Below are 21,226 nucleotides of genomic sequence, written 5' to 3' on the forward strand. Positions count from 1 at the left end.
GTACAGAATTCAGGGGAGACCAGAAGAGCTTATACTGGAAAAGAAATCTTCCCCTAACTGGCACAGCCTCTCAGACAGGGAGGTAAAGTCGTCATCTGCCTTCTTGAAGGAATGTCTGTCTGGGATGGAAGGCATCTGTCTTGTCCTAGCAGGCCCAGCTGCTCCATGTCCCCCATACATGGTCCCTCAATAGTGCCTAATTTCTTCAATAATCACTGGAAAGAGAAATCTCACCCCAATTAGCTGTCTGTGCTGCTTTATGTAAATTCACCAATGGGTATGATCCTAGGTATGAGTTTAGACAATAATCCAAAACCAAGGTAATCCATTCATTTAATATCTATTTCATGATTTTAAAGTTATTTTAAAAAATAAGTATGTCATATTCATTTGGTATTAACAGTGAGTCTGCTACTCATTAAACAGAAGCTCTGTTAGTTAGTCTGGCCAAGGACACACAGATTATTCAAGCGTCTTGGAAATGGATGAGGAGTCATGGCTTCTGGGATGCTCTGCCTGTAGTTGGCTGTGCACATGTATTAACTCTATCTTGTATTCAGTTTCTCCTTCCAATAAATGTCTCTGCTTTGTAAAGCGTTTTGAAATCTGTAAAGTACTGAGTGGTAAGCTGTGTATATGTAGCTGCATTTCCAAACTAGGGAAAATGTAAGTGCGGTTTCCAGCAACATATTATAAATGGATTGAGCAGTAAGCCATTGATCCAGGTGTAGGCAACTGAAGGCAATGTAAGCTGCAAGTTTATTAGATTGATGTACCAGCTCTTTTCTGTGGTGCTTCTGGACACAAAGTGCCTGAGCTTCTATCAGAGTGGTAATGCAGACAGGACTAAGTGTAGAACCCTGCTCAGTCTCCCAACCTGATGATGGGGCTGATGCACTCCTGGACTTTTGTTAGTATCTTCTCAGATGCTGGGCTACATGTTCCTGAGAACTGTCTTAATGGGAATGCTACACTTTGAAATTTATTGCTCTAGCTGTGCCTCTGTGGTGCTGAGATGAAGATGGGACTGAGCTGAGGGACTGCCTAGGCCCAGCTGGAAAAATTTCTTTCCTGATCCCCCCAAGGAAACATCCTTGAGTCAGAGCTATTTCTGAAGGAAAAAAGAGATAACTCCAAGACATTCCAATGCAAATGATTAAATTACCATAGGAAAGGTAAAAGCCAATCTACTCCCTTCTACTTCAAAACGGCTAATAGGAAGGATGAAATTATACCTATCTCCTTTGTAAAGAGCTTTCCTGTGCCTTGGTCTCCTCCTACTTTGGCCTGATTAAATCTTCCACTTAATGAAATGGGGAGAGAGGTGTTCTGAGATAAGCTTTTTCAGAACAGTTGTTGTTGTTAAGGTTGTAAGTCTAGGAAGAGAGGATGTTTTTTTTTACAAGAAGAGATTCTTACCAGTATAAAAAGTCTTTACCTTCCATAAAGATTTGCTATTTTGTCTTGCATTGCAAAGTAAGATGTGGGGACAGTTGCAAAGTGCCAGTTTTTTCTGGCCAGGTTTTCCTTTCTTTTGAGGTGCTCTTCAAATCATTGCTATAGATTTCAAAAACTAATCTGGTGGGTCCCATTTAATTGAAAAGAAACTAACTTTAAGGTATAGAAACATTTTCAGTCCTGGCATTTGGCTGGTCTATGGCATTGCATTGGCAGGTGGTTTGAGCACTGCTTCAAGCAGCATTTGCTGTGGGGGTGAGGGCATCCTGCTGTGAAAACAGATCTGTGTGGTTCATTAATGATAACTGGTGCTCAGGGAACTCTCTTTATCTTGAAGAATCCTAAAGCAATTTATAGCTGGTGAGAACCACTGCCTGGTATACTGGAACCAAGATTCTGATATCACTACTGCTGCTGGGGGCTGATCCATCAGACGCAGGTTATTCCTTTTGGCTCTGCCTCATTATCTGCTAGATGTCTTGCTTTCCAAGTAGTACTTTCTTCCCTATTACAATACTTCTTTTTCTCAGTGGCTTATAGGTTAGTCGTACCAGGAGCCAAGATCTCCTAAATCCTGGCTCTGTATTGATTTGGAGAGGTCTGAGCCAGCCTCACAGCTAAGCCTTAAATGCTTGCAATAGTCATCTGCCTGAGATCATAAAGGAAGCTTTCAGGCTCTGGTGAGATGGACTTCAAAATAATTATTTTTAAAAGTGCTATTTTTATTTGCTTTTTGTATTTATTTCCAGTTTCAAGATCTTCATTGTGAATTTAGGAGCTTCTTTCATTTTCAATGAACATGGAAATTGTAATGTAATCTCCAGATGCTAAAAAAGAATGTCTTCTCAGCTGCAGGGAGGTTTTTGATAAAGTCATTAGGGTGGGCACATAGGCCTATGAAATTATTTTAATAATAATGTAGTTTAAAAGCTTCTGCTGCACCCCCGGTAGACCATTTAATCCCTGAAGGATTTACAGGTATGTGTGTGTTCTGCTTTTAAGTGTCTCTGTTCTTTCCACATTTGATAAACAAAAATCATCATTTTTGCATAGATATATATTACACTCCAAGGAAACAAAATACACCAGGCTGTGTTTCTTGGGCCTTAGTGTGAAGACATCTGCTGAGCTGTGTGCTGGCTTCTTGAGGGCACACGTACTCATATGTTATGCACCATGTCAGTGCTTTGCAGTCTCTTGCTTCCATATGCAACCTTCCTAATGTTGTGTGTTAATGATGGAGCTGGTCCCCTCAGAGCTGCATGGGGCAGAAGTAGAGGAAAGGCATTTGTAAAGATGGGGACAGGGGAAGAAAGAGGAATAGTGTATGTTAATTCCTCTAAGATGTGTATGTGAAGAGTTACACAGTAACTCATGTATATCTGGAAAACTGAACTATGTTTGGTATGAACTATATTTGTTAATTTTCTTGATGACCAGAAAGACTTATTTTTGTCTTTTTAGTATTAACAATTTGATTAAAATTGCATGTTTGAATGAAGTGTGAAAGTAGAATCGAAATATTGGTGGGGCGCTGGAACAGGTTGCCCAGGGAGGTGGTGGATGCCCCATCCCTGGAGACAGCTTCTCTGTATTCCTCTCAAGCTGCCTGTCACAGAATCACAGAATGCCCAGGGTTGGAAGGGACCTCAAGGATCATGAATCTCCAACCCTCCTGACACATGCAGGGCCACCAACTTCTCCATTTAATATGAGACCAGGCTGCCCAGGATCCCATCCAATCTGGCCTTGAATACTTCCAGTGTGGGGCATCCACAGCCTCTCTGGGCAGCCTGTTAGAGCACCTCACCACTTTCTATAAAGAACTTCCTCCTGACATCCAACCTAAATCTCCCCTCCCTCAACTTAAAACCATTTCCCCTTGTCCTACTGTTATCAACCCTTTCAAAGAGTTGATTCCCCTCCCTTTAGGTACTAAAATGCTGCAATGAGGTCACCCTGCAGCCTTCTTTTCTCCAGGCTGAACAAGCCCATCTCCCTCAGCCTATCTTCACAGGGGAGGTGCTCCAGTTCCCTGATCATCTTTGTGGCTCTACTCTAGACCCTCTAGAACAGCTCTGTCTTTCTTGAACTGGGGACTCCAGACCTGGACACAGCACTCCAGATGGGACCTCACAAGAGCAGAGTAGAGGGGGACAATCATTTCCCTGTTCCTGCTAGCCAGCCCTTTTCTGATGGAGCCCAAGATACCATTTGCTTTTCAAGCTGCAAGAGCACACTGTTCTTACTTACACCCTCTGTAGGCTTCCTTTTTGTGTTTGAATTTGTTCAGGAGCAGCTTCTCATCCATTCATGGTATTTTTGACTCACATTTCCTTTGTTGGGATGCATTGCTTCTGATCTGTGTGATTCTCAAATACTAGATTTCTTGGGACCCTCTGCACTCCAGGGCTTTATCCCACAGCTTTACCTTAAAAATCATATCAGACAGCATGGGTACACAGGGAAACATTTAGTTTTCATAAAAGAAGTATACCCAAAGAGAAGTATGTCTGGGCTAGCTTTCTTCCTTTCTCCCATAGAGGTAGCAGAGGGCTGCTTTTCTTTTTATCCTTGCAAGTCATAGCACCTCTAGAGTGCAGGGAGTAAAATAATTCTAAAAACCAGAAGCCATCAGTGTGTTTGCCTACATTTCCTGAATTTTGCAAATTCTCTGATTCACAGAATATTCATGACTTAGTTTCAACTGGAGCAGAATTATTTTCTTCAGTGTCTAGTATGATGCTGTTTTGGTTCAGTGTTGGTAACAGTGATGTTTATAGTTTCTGCTAAAAAGTGCTGTTCAGAGCCAAGGCCATTCTCAGTGGAGGGCCCAAGAACATAGAGGGAATAGAACTAGAACAGCTAACTTAAACTGGCCAAAAGGATATTCCATACCGTATGGCATGTGCCAGGAGAGTTTTGAAGGGGGTAGGAATACTTCTTGCTCTTCTCTGCTGCTTGGGGGTGAGCTGGGCACTGGGGGGTGGTGAGCAATTCCTTGTGCATACATATACATACATGAATTTATGTGGCATATTGTCATAACTATTATCCTTTTCCTTTTCTCTATTTTAGTAAATAGTTTTATCTCAACTGACAAGTTCTAGTTTTTTGTTTTTTTTATTCTCTCCCTCATCCCACTGGGAAGGGAGAGTGAGAGAATGACTGTGGTGCTGAGCCACACAATCACAACATGTACAACTTCCTCAGTACACACACAGAACATAGATAGGTGACTGAAGCCTGTGCCAGCTGTAGCAAAGCTCATAGCAATATAGAAAGTGTGCATGTATAAGTGCATATCTGTTTTTATGGGAGTGGTAGTTATTAAAGCAAAATCTACCTCAGATCCTTTTAGAATGCAGTTCTTCATAAAGACCTGAACTAAAATTCATGAAATTAATAACACTTACAACTTTGAGACATCAAGAAGCCAGGTTTTATGGTAAATCTCTAATGGCTTCATTTTTGTTCCAATTTGCCAGATTATGGCCCAGTGCAATGTCTGGAGGTCTGGTGGGATCCTTGCAGACAAATAAGCTCTCTGGGACAAGGCTAGGGCGAGATGCCATTACAAGCTATCTTGATTTAAACTTTGGATTAAGCAGAAGAAGATGGAGAAAAGTGCCTTGTGTGTGTGCTGGGGAGAAAAATGTTAGACCCTCTTAATTGCATACAGTTCAGCTGCAATGATATATATCCATTACGAGTTTCTTTTTTTCTGGGTGAGAGTCTGAGCACTTAAACCAGGAACACATTTTTCATGTTAAATTCTCAAAATTCAACACCTCTATTTTTCTCCCAGAAACACGGGTCTTTGTGTTTCCCATTAAAAAATAAGCTGCTTGGATTGCAATGCATTTCAGACAGTACTTTTTCCTTGGTGTCCTTTAACTAAGCTGTAACAGCATGCTCATTGCTGTTCCTGTATTTTGTCAGATTTCAGAAGTGCAGTGTCTCAGCTTCTGATGGCAAAAACAAATCCTCTTCTTAATCAGATCTCTCAGATATCTTTGCTTGCTTGGTTTGTAATTTGGCTAGGCTGCTCACCTAAAGACCTATCTCTTTTTTTTTTTTTTTTTTTTTGACCACATTTCACAAGGTGCTCATGTTTCTGCAAGCTTTCAATAAAACCCATGAGAAACAGAAGGTGGTCAAGCAGGATGTCCTAAATTAACATTGTATCAAATTTGAGACAGTTTAGAGGGAATATGAAGCTAATGCAATAAAAACAATTTGTAAACAATATATGAACAAATGTAATTAAACCAATAAAATTATTTAGGATTTTTTTCATTGAAATGGTGAGATGTTTTCTTCATATATAATCAATGGGGTCCTACGGACAGCTGAGGAGTAACCTGAATATTTCCAAATTTAATACTAGGGAAAGTATTGTAATAAAAACTAGTAACAAAGAAATATCTGTCTAACAATATTGCAGAGCAACCAAATGGTTGGTTCTAAAAACAGAAAGGAAAATACTGTGGTTTTGCTTCAAGATAAATATTTCTGCTTTATGCATGCTATAAAAATGTATCCCCTTCTGGACAAATTAACTAGTTCTAAAAAACTGACTTTTTTGCACTCCCTAAATCTTTCTGTTTTTAATGACCTCTGTGCTGCAATTTTTGCCTCCAAGCAGTAATTAACCACTCTGCAAGTCACCACAAATAAGTCAGAAATGAATTACGCTTAAAAAAAAAATCTGTAGCATTAATATAGTTTAAAACAAAGTTATCAAAACTTGGGCTGCTACTCTCTTGTGTGATTCAAGGACAAATGTTATGAAATTTTCAATAGCTGTTAGTGTCCTGCATAACAATTTTGGTTGAATACTGCAAAGCCTGAACCACCAAAGGAAGTCTGAAATGAGCAGAACTGTCCTTGAGCACACCTTAAAAATAGTTCATGTTTGTTATCCAAGCACAGAGAAACACTTTATGCAACTTCTTTCTAGGGTCTTGCATAAGATGATAGGAAAATATGCAAATAAGATGAAGTATCTTCTAGTGCATTTGATCATATTTGATCAACATCTTAGGGGGGAGGAAATATGAGGAATGCTGTCATACAATTTTACCTGAGGTTTTTAGTTAACCAGCAGAAGGTCTACATACAGATCTTGGTTCTTTCACTTAAGCTGGTACAAGTTGGGAGTAAATCTATTCAAGTCAACAAAACCTCCCTCAGGCATACAACGCCCAGAATTCTACCAGTTTACAGCTACAAATCTTTCAATAAGTTGATAGTAAATCTCTTTGCTTCTGAGATATGGCTTGTTTTGTTTAAGGAATACACAGCAATATCTTCACTGTGTTTGCTTTGCATCAGCTCATACAGCATCTGCTTTTGTCACTAGCATTTCTTTGACACCATATTTGCCAAATGGAATGGATTTTACATGGCCAAAATTGTTGTATTAGAATAAAGACACAACTTTGCTTTTTTTCTTCTGACCAACTCACACTGAAAGGGGATGTAGCTCATTGTTTAAATCTCTGCTCATTTTGTTGGGGTAAGATTCATTTGATATTAATGCTGATGTGCAGCTGTTCCCTCTTTACACCAAGGAAAAATAAATTTTTGAACTGGAATTTTGAAGGGGAGCAATTAAAAGTATTTTATATACTTGTAATACATATTTTTGGGAGTCTGCAAATGAAGACCATCTTTAAATTTTTTATGCCCAAATTCATTAAGTCAGTAGGAAATAATTTCATAAGAGTAAACTTTTTAATCTTTTCAAAGTTAAGACTGTAATTCATTCTGGTAAAAGAACATAATCTGAGATACAACAATTGACATTTTCAATTTAAAGATCATAGAAATGAATAAAAATCTTTTATGGGGCATTGTACCTTAACATTACAGCCAACTTTTTAGATTACATGATGTTTGTGTAGGCTGGATATATCCTTGGGTGAAGTCTTGCAGAAATTCCCACTTGCTACCTACCTTCATATTTAGAGTAACTATATACTGCATACCAAAATTAGCTAGATTTATATCAAAATAGCTAAAGTTAGACTTTTGACTGCTTAGTCAATTTTGAAATGGAGCGCTGAGAATCACTGAAGTATGATATTCAACCTGAACAATCCAATGTCAACACTGCATTCTGCATGTGTGCATACATACCATCCTGTTTGTTACCTAGGTGCCCCTAGGTTACTTCCACATCGAACAGTTCATCTCTATGCATATCAGAAATCTGCTGAAGAAAAGAAAATTGAGTTATTACGAAAGGTTTTCTTGCCTGAAGGTCATATTATACTCAGTGTCAGTGGGAAGAGACTGAAAAGCCAGTGTGAAACCGTAGGCATTTTCTGAGATTATTGCATCAAAATACCAATCCTACACTACTCATTTTTTTTAGTCTGGTTCATATTTTCAGTTGTTCTTTGATGACAAATAATAATGCAGATTTCAGGCATTATGCTTGAGACTGCAAAGGAGTAAGGGGATTATATTGGCTATTCTGTGTCACAGAACCTGCAATGCTTGAAATGAAACAGGTGGGAGATAAAGAAGAGGACTGCATTGTGAAGGTGGAATGCTTTTTTTTTTTTTTTGTTCCCCTTCACACAACTTTCCCTGCTCTCTTCATTACTCCCTTCTTCCCTCCTTTTTTTGTTGTTTGCCTCTTCCAGGATTCCCTTTCCCAGGCTGTTTCCCTCTCTTTTCTGGATTTCCGTCTCTCTGTCCTAGGTCTGACAGAGGACTTTGTGGAGTGGCACTACCATGAGCAGCTTGGGGATCTGCCCTGTGCATCATCTTCCTCTCTAGCAAGACTGGCAGTGGGGGATGATGTGGAACCAGGAGTGTCAGGAGATGCAAACAGTGTACATCCATTGCCAGAGCTGAGTTAGCAGTCTGAACACATAGTCTGAGAGACGGGTCTCAAGCTGCTCATGAACACTGTTTTGTCTGATGCAGAGGCTGGAGCAAGAGCCCATGTGGTATATCCATTCATCTGCCAGGGCAGTGAAGCAAGTCTGTATTTCACCTAGTGCAACTCTGCTTGGTCTGAGTCTTTTCATGGTGGATTTTTGGGATCATACACACATTTTTGATTGAATAAGTGTGATGACCCCAGCAGTTAACTACATAAGACATGAAAACAAAATAGTTTATTTCCAACAGAGCATTACTTCTATGCACAGCAAAGGGTTCACACAACTCATGAGGCTCACCAGTCTGGCTCTTTCCCACATACTGGAATGATTCTCTCTTCCTACTTGCTCCCGTTTCTGGTTCTTTCTGGGTGCCTATGTGCACATGTTGAAAATCCATGTTCCCAGTTCCACTCTATATCCAAGTATTTGAGTTTTCCCTTTGTTCTTGGACTCTGCCTGGGAAAGGTAAATCTTACTTGCTGGATTTCCAGGCAGATGTGGTCCCAGTTATTGGCTGCTCATGTTGTTGCCACCAAAGTTTCCTACATAACCATATCTTTCCCTTTGTCTCATTTCCTGCTTGTTTTCCACTAGGAGTTGCCCTTGTTCTGGTAGGTGAACTTAGGGGCAAATTGTGTTTAAAAAAATATATGTATGGGTGCCTTATTCCCCAGCGGAACCTTGGGAGGACTGTACATGAGCCTCCCTGAACTATTCAGAGGGGTTGAGACTAATTCCAGCTCCTCCCTGGTGAGCTTGGCTGCTCTCCTGCCTGCAGCTGTCTTCCAGCTCTGAAAGTCAAGGACAACCTGGAGAAAAACAAACAAAGGGAATGCTTTGTTGGCTTTTAGTTTAAAATAATTGCTTTGCTTAGACCTTGTAACAACCTCCATCATTAACTTTTGGGAGGGGGTTGTTTCCTTAAATCCAAACACGTGCTCATATGCTCTCTGGGAAATTTGTGACTTAACCCAGTGAGATGGCATGACCTTCTGCCAGGATGAATAATTTTTGAGCAGAAATTCCAGTGGCACTTAGTAAGCTGTGTAGAGAGGTTGTATACATAGCATTACTCATGATGATAACAGCATCCTAAACCTTATCATTACGTTTTCACATTCATGAATATTTTAGCAATAATCTGTGCCATTTTGCACTTGATTTTTTTCACATTCATGGAGTCAAAGATTGCTAGCAACACACCAGTGAAGAAAAGGGCAGCAAAGCTGTTGTTTTCCCTCTGGTATATTTGTTCCTTGTTTTTTGTTTCCATGTATCCCAAGAAATTTGCTGTTTTGGCTTGTGTGTTAATGGCACTTTGAGATGGGACTGAACTGGGCTCCCTCAGACCCAAGGACTAGCACATAATCATTAGGAGTTGTTTAAAAATAATCTTACAGCCGCTTTTCTATTCTGCAGCATAATTATTACCTGCTTACCTTAAAGCAAGACCCATGAGACTGTAGCCAAAAAAAATTGCAGAAAGGAGCTTTTCACTTTCTGCTGTTGAGAATAGAAAGCAAGAGCATGCAAGTATACAAGTGACATAGTGCTATCCTACCTGAGGTCATCTAGTCATCTTTCTGTACTAGCTTTACTTTTGATGTGTCAACCAAGAAGTTTAAGCTTTTCCACTTTCTTCCACTAAGAAAGTTTTTTGCTCAAAAATACCAAACTAAACTAATGAACAGGAAAGATTTCTTCTCAGTTGTAGTCATCTTCCTTTATGTGTCCTTTGCAGAAAATACTCATGAGTGTTAATGGGCTGTAAATTTAATATTTGCGTAGCCCGAAGTTGAGCTCTACTCCAACAATATATCAAACACAGTGCAGCTCCAGAGATCTCACAGTTCAACAGGTAAGGAAAAAACAAATGGAAGAGATGTAAGAGAGCCAGGATAAGAATACAACAAGGAGCTACAATAGCATATGATCACTGCATTGCTTTTCTCTTTGTTACTTACTCATAACTAGATTTTACTTCATACTTACAGTATTGTAGTGATGGATTTTTGGAGTCCAGAATAATATCTTGGCTTCACAGTTTTTTTTCCTGGAAGCTGTGATCGTTTGTACCATATGTCAGGGGCCTGTTTTGATGAAGAGTAACTTTACTCTGAATCCTAAAATTAATAGATGTGAATAACTACGTGAAAGCTTAACTGCAGAAAAAAAGAAACAACAACAACAAAAATCCCACAAAACCCAAACTCAAGAATATAATGTGTCTGATGCATCTAATTATAACTAGTCAAGAGAGTTCAGCTACAAGTTTGTTGCCTCATGCAGTGGGTTGCTTGTGAGCAGTTTGCAGTCTGGTTTCACGAGTTGCTTGGTGAACAGTTTTGAGCAGTGAAGACCCACAGTAAGACTTCAGGGAAGAGTCAGCAACCTCCCTTCTCCTAGCCTTAATGAACACTGAATGTACAACTTTTTAGGAAATATTTACCTAGTTATCATTACATTTTGCACTTAAAAAAAAATGGTAATCCACATTTGCTGTTTGGTAAAAGTTGTGATAGTGCCTACTTCTTGGGCCACAGCTCGAGCATGTATTTTGTTCTGTTAGGCTTTTTGATCTTGCTAGATTTCAATGGAGTAGCCACTAAAGTGTCTTTCTTCTCATTAGCAATAAAAGGATGGATTAAGTACAAGTGTAATACTGACAATATTTCATAGTTATAATGGAAAAATGAAAGCCATTCAGACATACTAAAGAAGCAATGCAGAGACCAGAACGACGATTGCAAGCCCTATACTGAGACCCTTCTCTGGGTCTCAGAACAGATCTTGAGTTATACTTTAAGACTCAGCAAGAGGCACACTATTTTGTAAAGTTTTCTATATCTACAACTATTATAGCTGCTTTAATCTCTGATTAAGAGACAGTCTACAGAGCATTCTACTCTGCCAATTGCAAAGCGGGCATATCATATGATGACAGAAAAGCATCGGCAGCATTTAGGTCAACTTCACACTATGACTTATTAAGCCTTTTAGAAAATAAAGCTCAAAGACCTTATTAATATCAACAAGGTGTGTTATAGCCACTCTTAATGGCAGGGATTAACCTTGTCATGGTTTGCTGCTTTCGTTACAGTGCTAACAGCAAGCTAGGCTTATCATTCTGTTCACTATACTGTATCTTTACTGAGTGCAACGAATAGCTGATTTGGTCTTATTCACAGCAGTGAAATGATATTTCAGGATTTCAACTTTCAGGATATTATGAATTTCTTCTGCAAAGCAGGGATCTAAGCCTTGAGATACTGTGGCTAATCAATTCTATTAATTTCTTGTTGAAGCAGTGAAATAAATTTTCTGACCTTATATGTATTTTTCTGTGAGTCAGCCAGGAGACTTGTGGGGATGTAAGAGAACTTCTGGTTAAAAACAAAAAAAAAACGAACAACCCCAAAACTGGAATACTGAGCTAACACTGTGAATTTAGGGGGTAAGTTTGAATCTTAGTTGAGGAAGGCATGAGGGATTTATTTCAGTATCTCTGAAATCTGTCTAAGAGGGATTTGATATCCCTATTAGTGGCCTATGCTGTATTAAAGCCAGGAGGGCTTGAACAAGATTGAAGCAGGCAGAGTGTTTTGGAAAAGGACTACCACACTAGGGGAAACAAAACCCCTGTGCTTATCTACAGTTTTCAATTGCAAAAGGAACACTTCTGTTTATTCCAGGCTGCCAGTATGGAGTTGGCCATATAAAGCTCAGCAAAACGTTTTAAAGCACAGAGAGTAAACTTAAACTGTAACTACCCAGAAAAGTGAGCATATTCTTTTATATGTAAGAGATTAATACAATTCTGTATACCACATCATCTTAGGCTTTTCACCTGTGAGTCTTCCTGCATGCTGGGGGAACCTTTTAAGTCTTGATTTCTGCTTCCATTAGGCTAAATGGCAATTTTCCACGGGACATGTGAAAATACTGAAAACCTCGGAGACTGAAATAATACTTTTCTTTTTAAGTAGACCAAATAACTAGAGAGAAAAACCTGCCAGAGTAGTGAGTCTTAATGACTCTAATGCATATTATGTTGGAAACTAGGACAATTAATGATTTAACATAATGACAGAACATGTAGAGAGATTTCAAGGATGGCTAAATAGATTTACTTCAAAGTCAGGCAGAATTCACATCTGGGAAGAAGTAATGCCTTTGTCTCCAGCCTCCCTGAAGTCAGTATTTAAACAATTTTCTTTCCTACATAACAGCTGGGGAATAAACTCAAGAGACTTACTGCATTTGAACCAAATCTCAAGGTGATCTATTTCAATGCAGCTAGTACAAGCTGCTGTAAATACAGGGAGGAGATCAATGTGTCTTTCCCTAAAGGAGGCAGGACAGGTAAAAAGGTATTTCTGCCACAGGGCCTAGTGTTTGCTAGGATGCCCTGAGGAGTGTGAGACCTCAAAACATGCACAGAGCTGCTACTCTCATCTCATGGGCTCACCCACTCCTCATTCGTCTATTAGGCCTACAGGATGGCATTGCTGTGTCTGTGTTTTCAGTAACTTGACATCCTTTCTATTTATTTTTTTTGCCTGCTCTTCATTCCGACTTGAACCACTTCAGTGAAGTAAAGGGGTGAGAACTGGATCTGATTTCTCCAGTTGAGCAGGAAAAACGTCCAGAGAATATAGGATGTCTCTGGCAGCTCTTTTGCTTTCAGATATAGCTATACCTTTCTAATACCCAAATTGTTTTCATCTATGCTGGGACTAGTGCCAGCAAGAGTTGGCCTAAACACAAGGAAACTGCAAATGAACTGCCCCCTCATCTCACTTGTGCACAAGCTAAAGGTATCTGTGGATCTGGTAGTATTTTCTCATTTTTGGACATCCTCTGATGAAATTCATCCCATTTAGACACCAGAGACAGGAAGAAAACTTAACATACCTTTGAAATACAACACACTGCACATAAAGAGGGATCTGGAGGAATGACTTATATCCCTTGCAGAAACAAAGATATGCAAAATCAAGGTTAACATAGACAGAGGGCAAATGAACACAATTTCCCTTGTGTTTGTGTTTTGGCTTGGCTATAATTTTGGGGCCAGGGTATTGAGACAGAACTCAGAGGGCATCAGGTGGCAGCATGGCTGCTGACAGATCAGGTGCCAAGGACTTGGTTGTCCTGGCACTGCTGGAGCATGAGTGTGATTACCAAGAATAAGGCCACAGCCTCATCCAGCCCCTTTTCTCCTCCAGGGAAAGAGCTCAGGTTACAGGATCATTTGCGTAAGAAGGCAGTTCAAGTCCCAGATCTGAACACTCCCAAAAGATTTAGATTTCAAGTTTGAACCCTTTTCCTCACTGATGACAAATTAGGATCTAAACTAGAAGTGAGTAATCAGAGATGTCCCCTGTGGAACTGAGCTATTTTAATGTAGTCCAGAAGACTGTGGAAAAAAAAAAAAAAAGAGTGTGTGAGCTGTATGATGAGTGTGTCAAGAAAAACTTTAGGAGAACTTTACATCGTGTTCGGATGTAACAGACCCAAGTGCAGGAGATGGATGGAGCAGCAGCGCTAAGAAACCTTGAGTGGTTGCAAAACCTTCCGATGCTGGCTTTGCTTGGCTTTCCAATGGATTGCTCCCATGGGCTACTTTTCTGAAACATTTCACTTGAATAGATTTCTACATATTTTCCTCTGGGGAATCTACGGAAAGATTTACTGGAAGTACCAGGAGAACTGTAACCCCACAGGCAATATGGCATGAGATGAACTTTGTGTCACTAGTAGGGAAAGCAGAAGCACTGCTGCAGAGCCTTCCCCTTACTCCTTCTTCCAAGCAGACCTGAGAACAGAGGGTGGTGCCTGCCAACCAGACCTCCAAAACTGAGCACCAAACTGCATAAGATGGGACTGAGTAAGGTGAAAAAATAATCTGCTTGCTCTCCTTTATGAATTATGCATAGGTTTAGGAAATATCCCTCACTGCATGTCAGCACCAGGTCTAGCCTCCGTGTAGGGCATCTTTTGTTTTTTTGATGCCAAAAGTTTTGTATTGCAGGAAAATTAAGAGACTTGAAGTCTCAGTTCCTATTTAGCTTAGCCTGCAGATGAGGCTATGTCTGGTTGCAGTTCGCAAGCATGCTGAGCTCACTTGGAGCTGTGGTGATGACACCGTGCAGGTGTTGTTTGGCAGTCTCACTCCTTGGTAGTCAGGTCTGGTATCTCACACATTCCCATTTCATCCATGTTCTTGCCTCTTTTTAATGAAGCTTGATGTTACTTCATAGGGCAAAGCTACTTCAAGAAAATAATTATTAATTCTTTTTGTTTAAGGCAAAACATTTGCCTTATTTAGCATTCTGAGTCTCAGAAACAGAGAGGTAGCAAGTCCTGCTTGATTTCTTTTTCTTCTGAGTAAATAACATTATTTGTTCTATACATATACAGTAAGTCTTATGCAAAATCCAACTTTGTGCTTCCAGCTGTGGCAAAATGACTCCAATAATTGTTCCTACCACACCAAAATGAGTGCATCATTAGCACTTGTCTGTACGACATTTTCCTAATTAATGCTTCATACAAAAAGAACTTGAGGCACAGAGAGGGCAAGTAGCTTGCAAAGTCAGCCAGAACCAGGTATGAACCTCAGGTGTGATAGTCCCAGATATGTGATTTGGCTGCAGAATTGTCCTTTTACAGACAACTGTGACTTGCAAAGAAGCCTGCACAGACTACTTAGTCCAATCCATGTAAGCACCTAAATCTTTTAGTACCATTGAAAATCCACTTGAAAATATTTTCTCATCCATTTTTATTGAAAACACTGTCTTCTCTGTTCCCTATCTAGGATCGTACCTGTTTGTAAGAGTGGACGTGAAGTTTAAGAATATCTTTACCTCACTCTGACTTGGAAAAAAGAATGTAAGACTCGACATTTGTTCAACTGCCTTTTGCTGCCATCACAGTGTGTATTTACATTTAAGTCCTGTATCCTAACTGAGAGCGAATATATTTTTGCATAAATCAACCAGCAAGCCCAGAGTTTGCAAAAATCAAATAAGCAACAACATCTATTTTGTATTTTCACTTTTTGAATGAGAGCTATGATAAAACAAATTATTTTCTGAGTTGCAGTAGATGGAGGAGAAGTTGCTGGTAAAGCACAGACAGCAGCCTGTAAAATGCGCGCTTTTTAGGGCAGCCAGCCAGCCCCCGAATTCTTCCCCTCCTGCATACACAACCTGAACTATTTTAATGGAACTTCAGCAAATGTCAGAGCCTTTCCCATTCTCTTTGCATTGCTAATGCATTTGTGCATTGCAAAACCTTGCATCTTCTTGAAAATATCAGCTGGTGAGGGGAGCGAGGAAATCCATATTCCTCTGTTTGGCAGAATCTCTTTGACGTCTCCTCTCCTCTCCTGTCATGCTTCTGTCTGCGTGAGGATAAATGCTCTGCAACTGGAAAAGTGAGATAAATAGCATAAGGAGAAATCATTATAAACCCCAGTGCCTGAGAGGTGCGTTCTCGGAAATGCACCAGTCATAAAACCTGACCAGGCCTGAAAAATAAAAATCCCTCAAATAATAATATAAGATCCCCATGGACCATTTTCTTATGCCTCTTCCACAAGCATGGAGCATTAAAAGATTGAAAACTCTTTTTCACTTCATTCCATGCAGGCTGAAAAATCATATGACATACTCCACATGCATTTATAATAATAAACGGTGGAACAAAAGATTTTTCCTTTTTGGAACTGTGCACAAATGAATTACAAATAAACGGAATAGAGGAGAGCTATAGTAGAAGCCTTAAGTATTCTTCCCAACCCTCTTCGGAAAGATAAGTTGGAAGAGTGCTGAAAACTGGTGCTTTTTTTCTCTTCTATGGGTTGATACGTTGTCTATGGGTACATATATGTATGTATATGTTTGTGTGTGTGGGTATGTAACTGAAGTGCATGTCATACAGTTTCTATGGACAGCAAGCTTCCAAAGGCTTCCCTTTTTCAAGCGTGCAATGGATGTGAAACAGTGTAAGAAACCTAGGGCCACCCAAGACGTCATGGGTATTGTTGTGCTGCATTTGTGGCCTTTCTGGGGCTGACACACAGCGTAATGAGGAACAGCTCTCCTCCCCTGGTGCTCCTGTAGGCAAGTTGCACAACTTGTTTGTGAACTGTTCTTCCTCCTTCTTGGTAGCACGATTGATGTAACGATTTTGTGGCTGTAGTAATCTCCTCAGAGGAGCCTTGCTGATGCGATGTTATACTCATTAGGCTTTACAGGTTGATTCCATCAGACTTCACCATCTGCTTTGATGGGCAATTTTCATTCATGAGAGGGAAGTGGTTTTTTTTCTTTTTCTTTTTTTTTTTTTTTCCAGAGGTTATTCACTGGATTATTAAGGAAACCACATCCTACAAATGGGGATCACCCCAGTAGAAAAAGCCAATTAGCACAAGTTGCATTCTGGAGCATTCCTTTGCCAGCTGTGTTTAAAATAATGCCAAAATGATAGACTAGACACATCTATCATGAACAACCCACGTTGGCACTCGGCCCCCGACTTGCACTCTGCTGTCTGAAATTCCTGTGTGCAGGAGACATGCAAGGCAGAAGGCAAGGCCTGCTCCTCGCCTTTCCTGAATGTCTCATGAGAAGTTAATGGCTGATGATCCTTCTCCCTACACCTCCCCCTTCTTGCCTCCCATGAAGATGCCCTCTGGGACATGAAGAACTCTCAGGCAGCTCCACATTCTTTCACCTGGTGGCAATTTTCACCTGGCTGCTTAAGTGATTTTTAACTGCCGGTGAAGTAAATGCACTAAAACTGGTATAACAGATTGATGTATTTCTTCTAAGAGAGGAAATATAAAACAAGTGAGTTTTTGTATTGTAACTGGTTATCGCTCTATCTTCTAGGTAAGGTTTAATTATCTTCTAATTATATTTTCCCAAGTTTGCTCCAATTTCTTCCTATGGATTAACACGATTCAGATCACACATTTATGGATTTGCTACTCATGACAAGACCAGTCTGGCATTTTTATTATTCTTCAATTTTATCACTCCTCCTATATCAAAGCTCTGTCATTAATAGCATTCTTACTGCCACAGTTAACTTCAGCTCAGAATTGAGACTGTAATTTTTTCACAAAAAATTGTAATTTTTGACACAAAAACCTGAAAAAACAGGGTCTCGGTACTGAGATTACCTGGTAGACTGACCTTTCAGAGTCCTTTTGGAAATGGTTTCCGTTGAGTATTTACTATTTTCTACCCACACTTAAATTTCTGAAGCTGTATTTTTTTTATGTCCTCATGCTCCTGTTCCAGTGCTGCCTGAAATTATTGGTACAACACATTTTGTGCCACTGTCCTAATAAGCACCTCGCTGTGGTGTCAGTAGCAATCAGTATTCAGCATTCAGAAGCTTCCCCTACACTCAATAAAGCTTCTACCTACCCTGGTCAGTTTGGTTTCTTGCATAAGGTAAGGCTTTCAAGACACAGTTCATCAAATTCAAGTATTCAGTATCTACTTTTTACATTGTTTTATGTACAGAAGCATGAGACGTGTCACGTGTTTTTAGTCTTCTATTTCAGCTTTTGCTAGCTCAGCAGACCACAGTAGGTGGTTAAAAATTTACCTACAATGTGCTGGAAGATCCATTCTCTCTGCCCTCTCAGTTACTCATCTCTGCAGATCGTACACTTTTGGACTTCCTCAAGTTTCCTTTGAGAGACCTTTTCAAAAGAGACTTTTTCAAAACAATGATTTACAAGTTAAGTATGTTTGCTTTTTAACTACTTGCCAGGTTGAGAGTACTGTTGTTTGTTTAAGAGCTGCCAGAAGTTCCACTTAAACTGTTAGTGCAGACAGTTGTATATTGATTTGCTCATCGATTCCTGCTTTGTCATCAGATCTCTTCTGGAGAGAACAGAGAAATAATTATTCTCTCTCACTCAGCAAGGAGTATAAAATTCCTTTCTGGCATGGATGTTGTTAGTTGACATTTGATGTTTTCCTTTACATAATGTGATAAAGAATGTGACATAGTGCCGTGTTTATTTCTGATCATGAATAAAATCTGAACAAGAAATACTTCAAAAGGTCATCCTTATAGATATCTTTTTCTCCTGCTCTGAAAGAATCAACCTATCCATCCAGCTGTGTTCATCTTGGCTACACAAATGCTGCAGACTGAAGTTAAAAGAATGCCTATCTAAAAAGAATGCTGTCTAAATTAACACCGAAAAACTGTACCCAGCTCTGGGACAATGACAATGCCTCCAAACTCTTGCTTTTCCTTTGTCCTTAGAATGCCCCATCTCAGACTGTCAGAGTGAGTGTCCCCAAGCTCTGTCTTTGAAGACTTCTTTTTTCTTTTTTTTTTACATTGCTAATTAAATATGTTTGCTGCATGAAACTTATTTTGAAATACTCATGGACAATCACTGAAGCAAGAATTTATTTCAAACCATGTAAAGGAAAAGAAATCTGCCAAGATAGCGTTAGGAACTGACATTATAGATCTACATCTAGTAAGTACTTAATTAGCCAGTGCTATGCAACTCAATGTTTTGCAATGCAGACAAGTCCTTTTGGAAGTTTCCATTGCTGGTTTGGGAACATCCAACCTTAAAATTCAATGTAAAATTGTCATCAGAAGGGTGCAGAGGTGCACACAGTAGCAGAAAGATTTGGGGTACTAAAGTGAAGACTGAAGAAGAAAGCAGAAGTTATAGTGGTGATAAAGATCAAGACAGGGAAAGAAAGAAAACGTAGGCTTCTTGCTTTAGTTGGGCAAAGAATTCTGATTTGGAAGGAGCTTCTTAGAGCATATTGATTTGCATAATGAATAAATGGTTTGTCACTGCATAATGACTGAGTGACGATGGAGAGCTGACTCAGCATAGGTAATAGCTGACCATGATGGTACAGGTAGGATCCTGCACATTAGGCAGAAAAGCAGATGGTATAGTCCTGGTCTTCATCCCTACTATGCCAGAGTCCACCAGGCAGCCCTTCCACTGACACAGCAGATACAGCCCCTGTGTACATTTGTCTGTTGCTGTAGTAAAGCATTTCCAAGATTGCAAATACCGTTTTAAATGCATCTTTGACATGTTATTACCTTTCCATTATATAGAGAAATGATAGAGTAAAGAAAATGCAGAAATGGCAGAGTAAGTATGTGGTTGAAGAAAATTATCAGAAACAGTATAGCTTCTGGTCTTGATCTACCTCTCACAACACCAAACTAGGGTTCAAGTGACCTTGTATAACATTAAAAATCTGCATTTGAACTTGGGATCTATTCAGAAACTACTAAGAGAAATGAACACTTCAGAAACATGATCCATCTGCTCTCTTTTATACAAGTAAAGCTCATGTTCTAATTCCACACATCCATGGCCACCCCTGCAGACTGATTTCTTTCATGGCACTCATTTTGACCATGGGAATGCAACGTACCATCAGTGAGTCATTAGCTATAGGTCTTGTAATGCAAATCTCAGTGACTTTTTACTCATAATTAGATATGTTCTGTGGCTTGAAGATAAACACTCAGATCTGATAGTGTGCCAAGGCAATTTATCAGCTTTTATGCATCATAAGATTGCACCAAGAACATGACTGCTAAAACCAACTTCCCTTATGAGAACAACGTGAAAGGATGCTTAGTGTAAATGAGAAAGATACTGGTAGGCTGCAGATTTAAGCTTGTCTTAGAAAGGATGAACTTATTCTATCTGACACATCCAGCTGTGCAAACAGCTGTACAGAGAGACCTGTAGTTAACTTCACTAATACATGAGGATTAGAATAGATCCTGTGCTACATATAAATTATACCTCTGCTTATAATGTGCTTGAATACCACAGAAGAAAGAAAGTACAGAGGGATATGTTATTTCTCTAGGGGTCAAGAAATAGGTTTGAAACCTCTGTTCATATCAGAACTTAGTTCTTTCACTTTCCAATGTCTTTTGCCTTTTTGAGGTAGAATTTATATGATAAAAATATATCCATTGCTAAGAAAGACAACAAGGACCATGCTGGCACTACTTCTGTTATGTAGCACTGAGTTTCTAACAGTCCAGTGATACTGACCTTCTTGAGTGACAGGTTGCTGTGGTTGGATCCTCAGTAAAAGAAAAGGGAACTGAAGCTGTTATCCTTTCTTTTGAAACTGAGGGCATGCCGCAGTCAGACTGGAGATGAGGATGTCCAGTGATCACCGATGCTTTTGAGAGCACTTGAATACTATTTTTTTGCAAAGCAGTTATTGCAACTCATTACATTTTAAGTCCACTGGACGACTGTAGTCAGGTCTGTGTTTGTGCTTGCCACCTGCAAGCACATGTGGCTCCAAAAAAAAAAAAAAAAAAAAAAGGAGCAAAACCAATTTAAATTGCCATATGCAAGATCAGATGTTATCAATTTTACAAAAAATACCAGTGTTTCTTATGGAAACTTTCTAAGGTTTCACATGATGAGCATGGAGCGTGCTGCTTCCACTAAAATTTCTACAGAGCCAAACCACCACTGGCATCTCATTAATTCACCCAGCTGTGACTACTCTGTATCAACATGTGTAGCTAACCTTTGTGTTCACAAAATTCACTCTGTGAAAACATTTTCCGGTGCTCAGTGTCTGACTCTTTCTTGCTGCTTTTTTTTTCCCCCATTAAATCTTTTCTTTTTTTTTTTCCCCCTTCAGTTTGAGGTGGGGGATACCATTTCCCTTTGGAGTGTATCCCAGTGCTGAGCTGTGGAAACAGCAGGGGATGCTGTAAATCTGGACAGGAAGAGGTCTTCATCCTCAGTAGCTGGATGCTTTGTGGCCATAGCAGGCAATGCTTCTGCTAACCTCTGTGAC

This window comes from Phasianus colchicus, chromosome 6, assembly GCF_987193195.1.
Source record: "Phasianus colchicus chromosome 6, bPhaCol1.hap1.1, whole genome shotgun sequence".
Taxonomy (NCBI): domain Eukaryota; kingdom Metazoa; phylum Chordata; class Aves; order Galliformes; family Phasianidae; genus Phasianus; species Phasianus colchicus.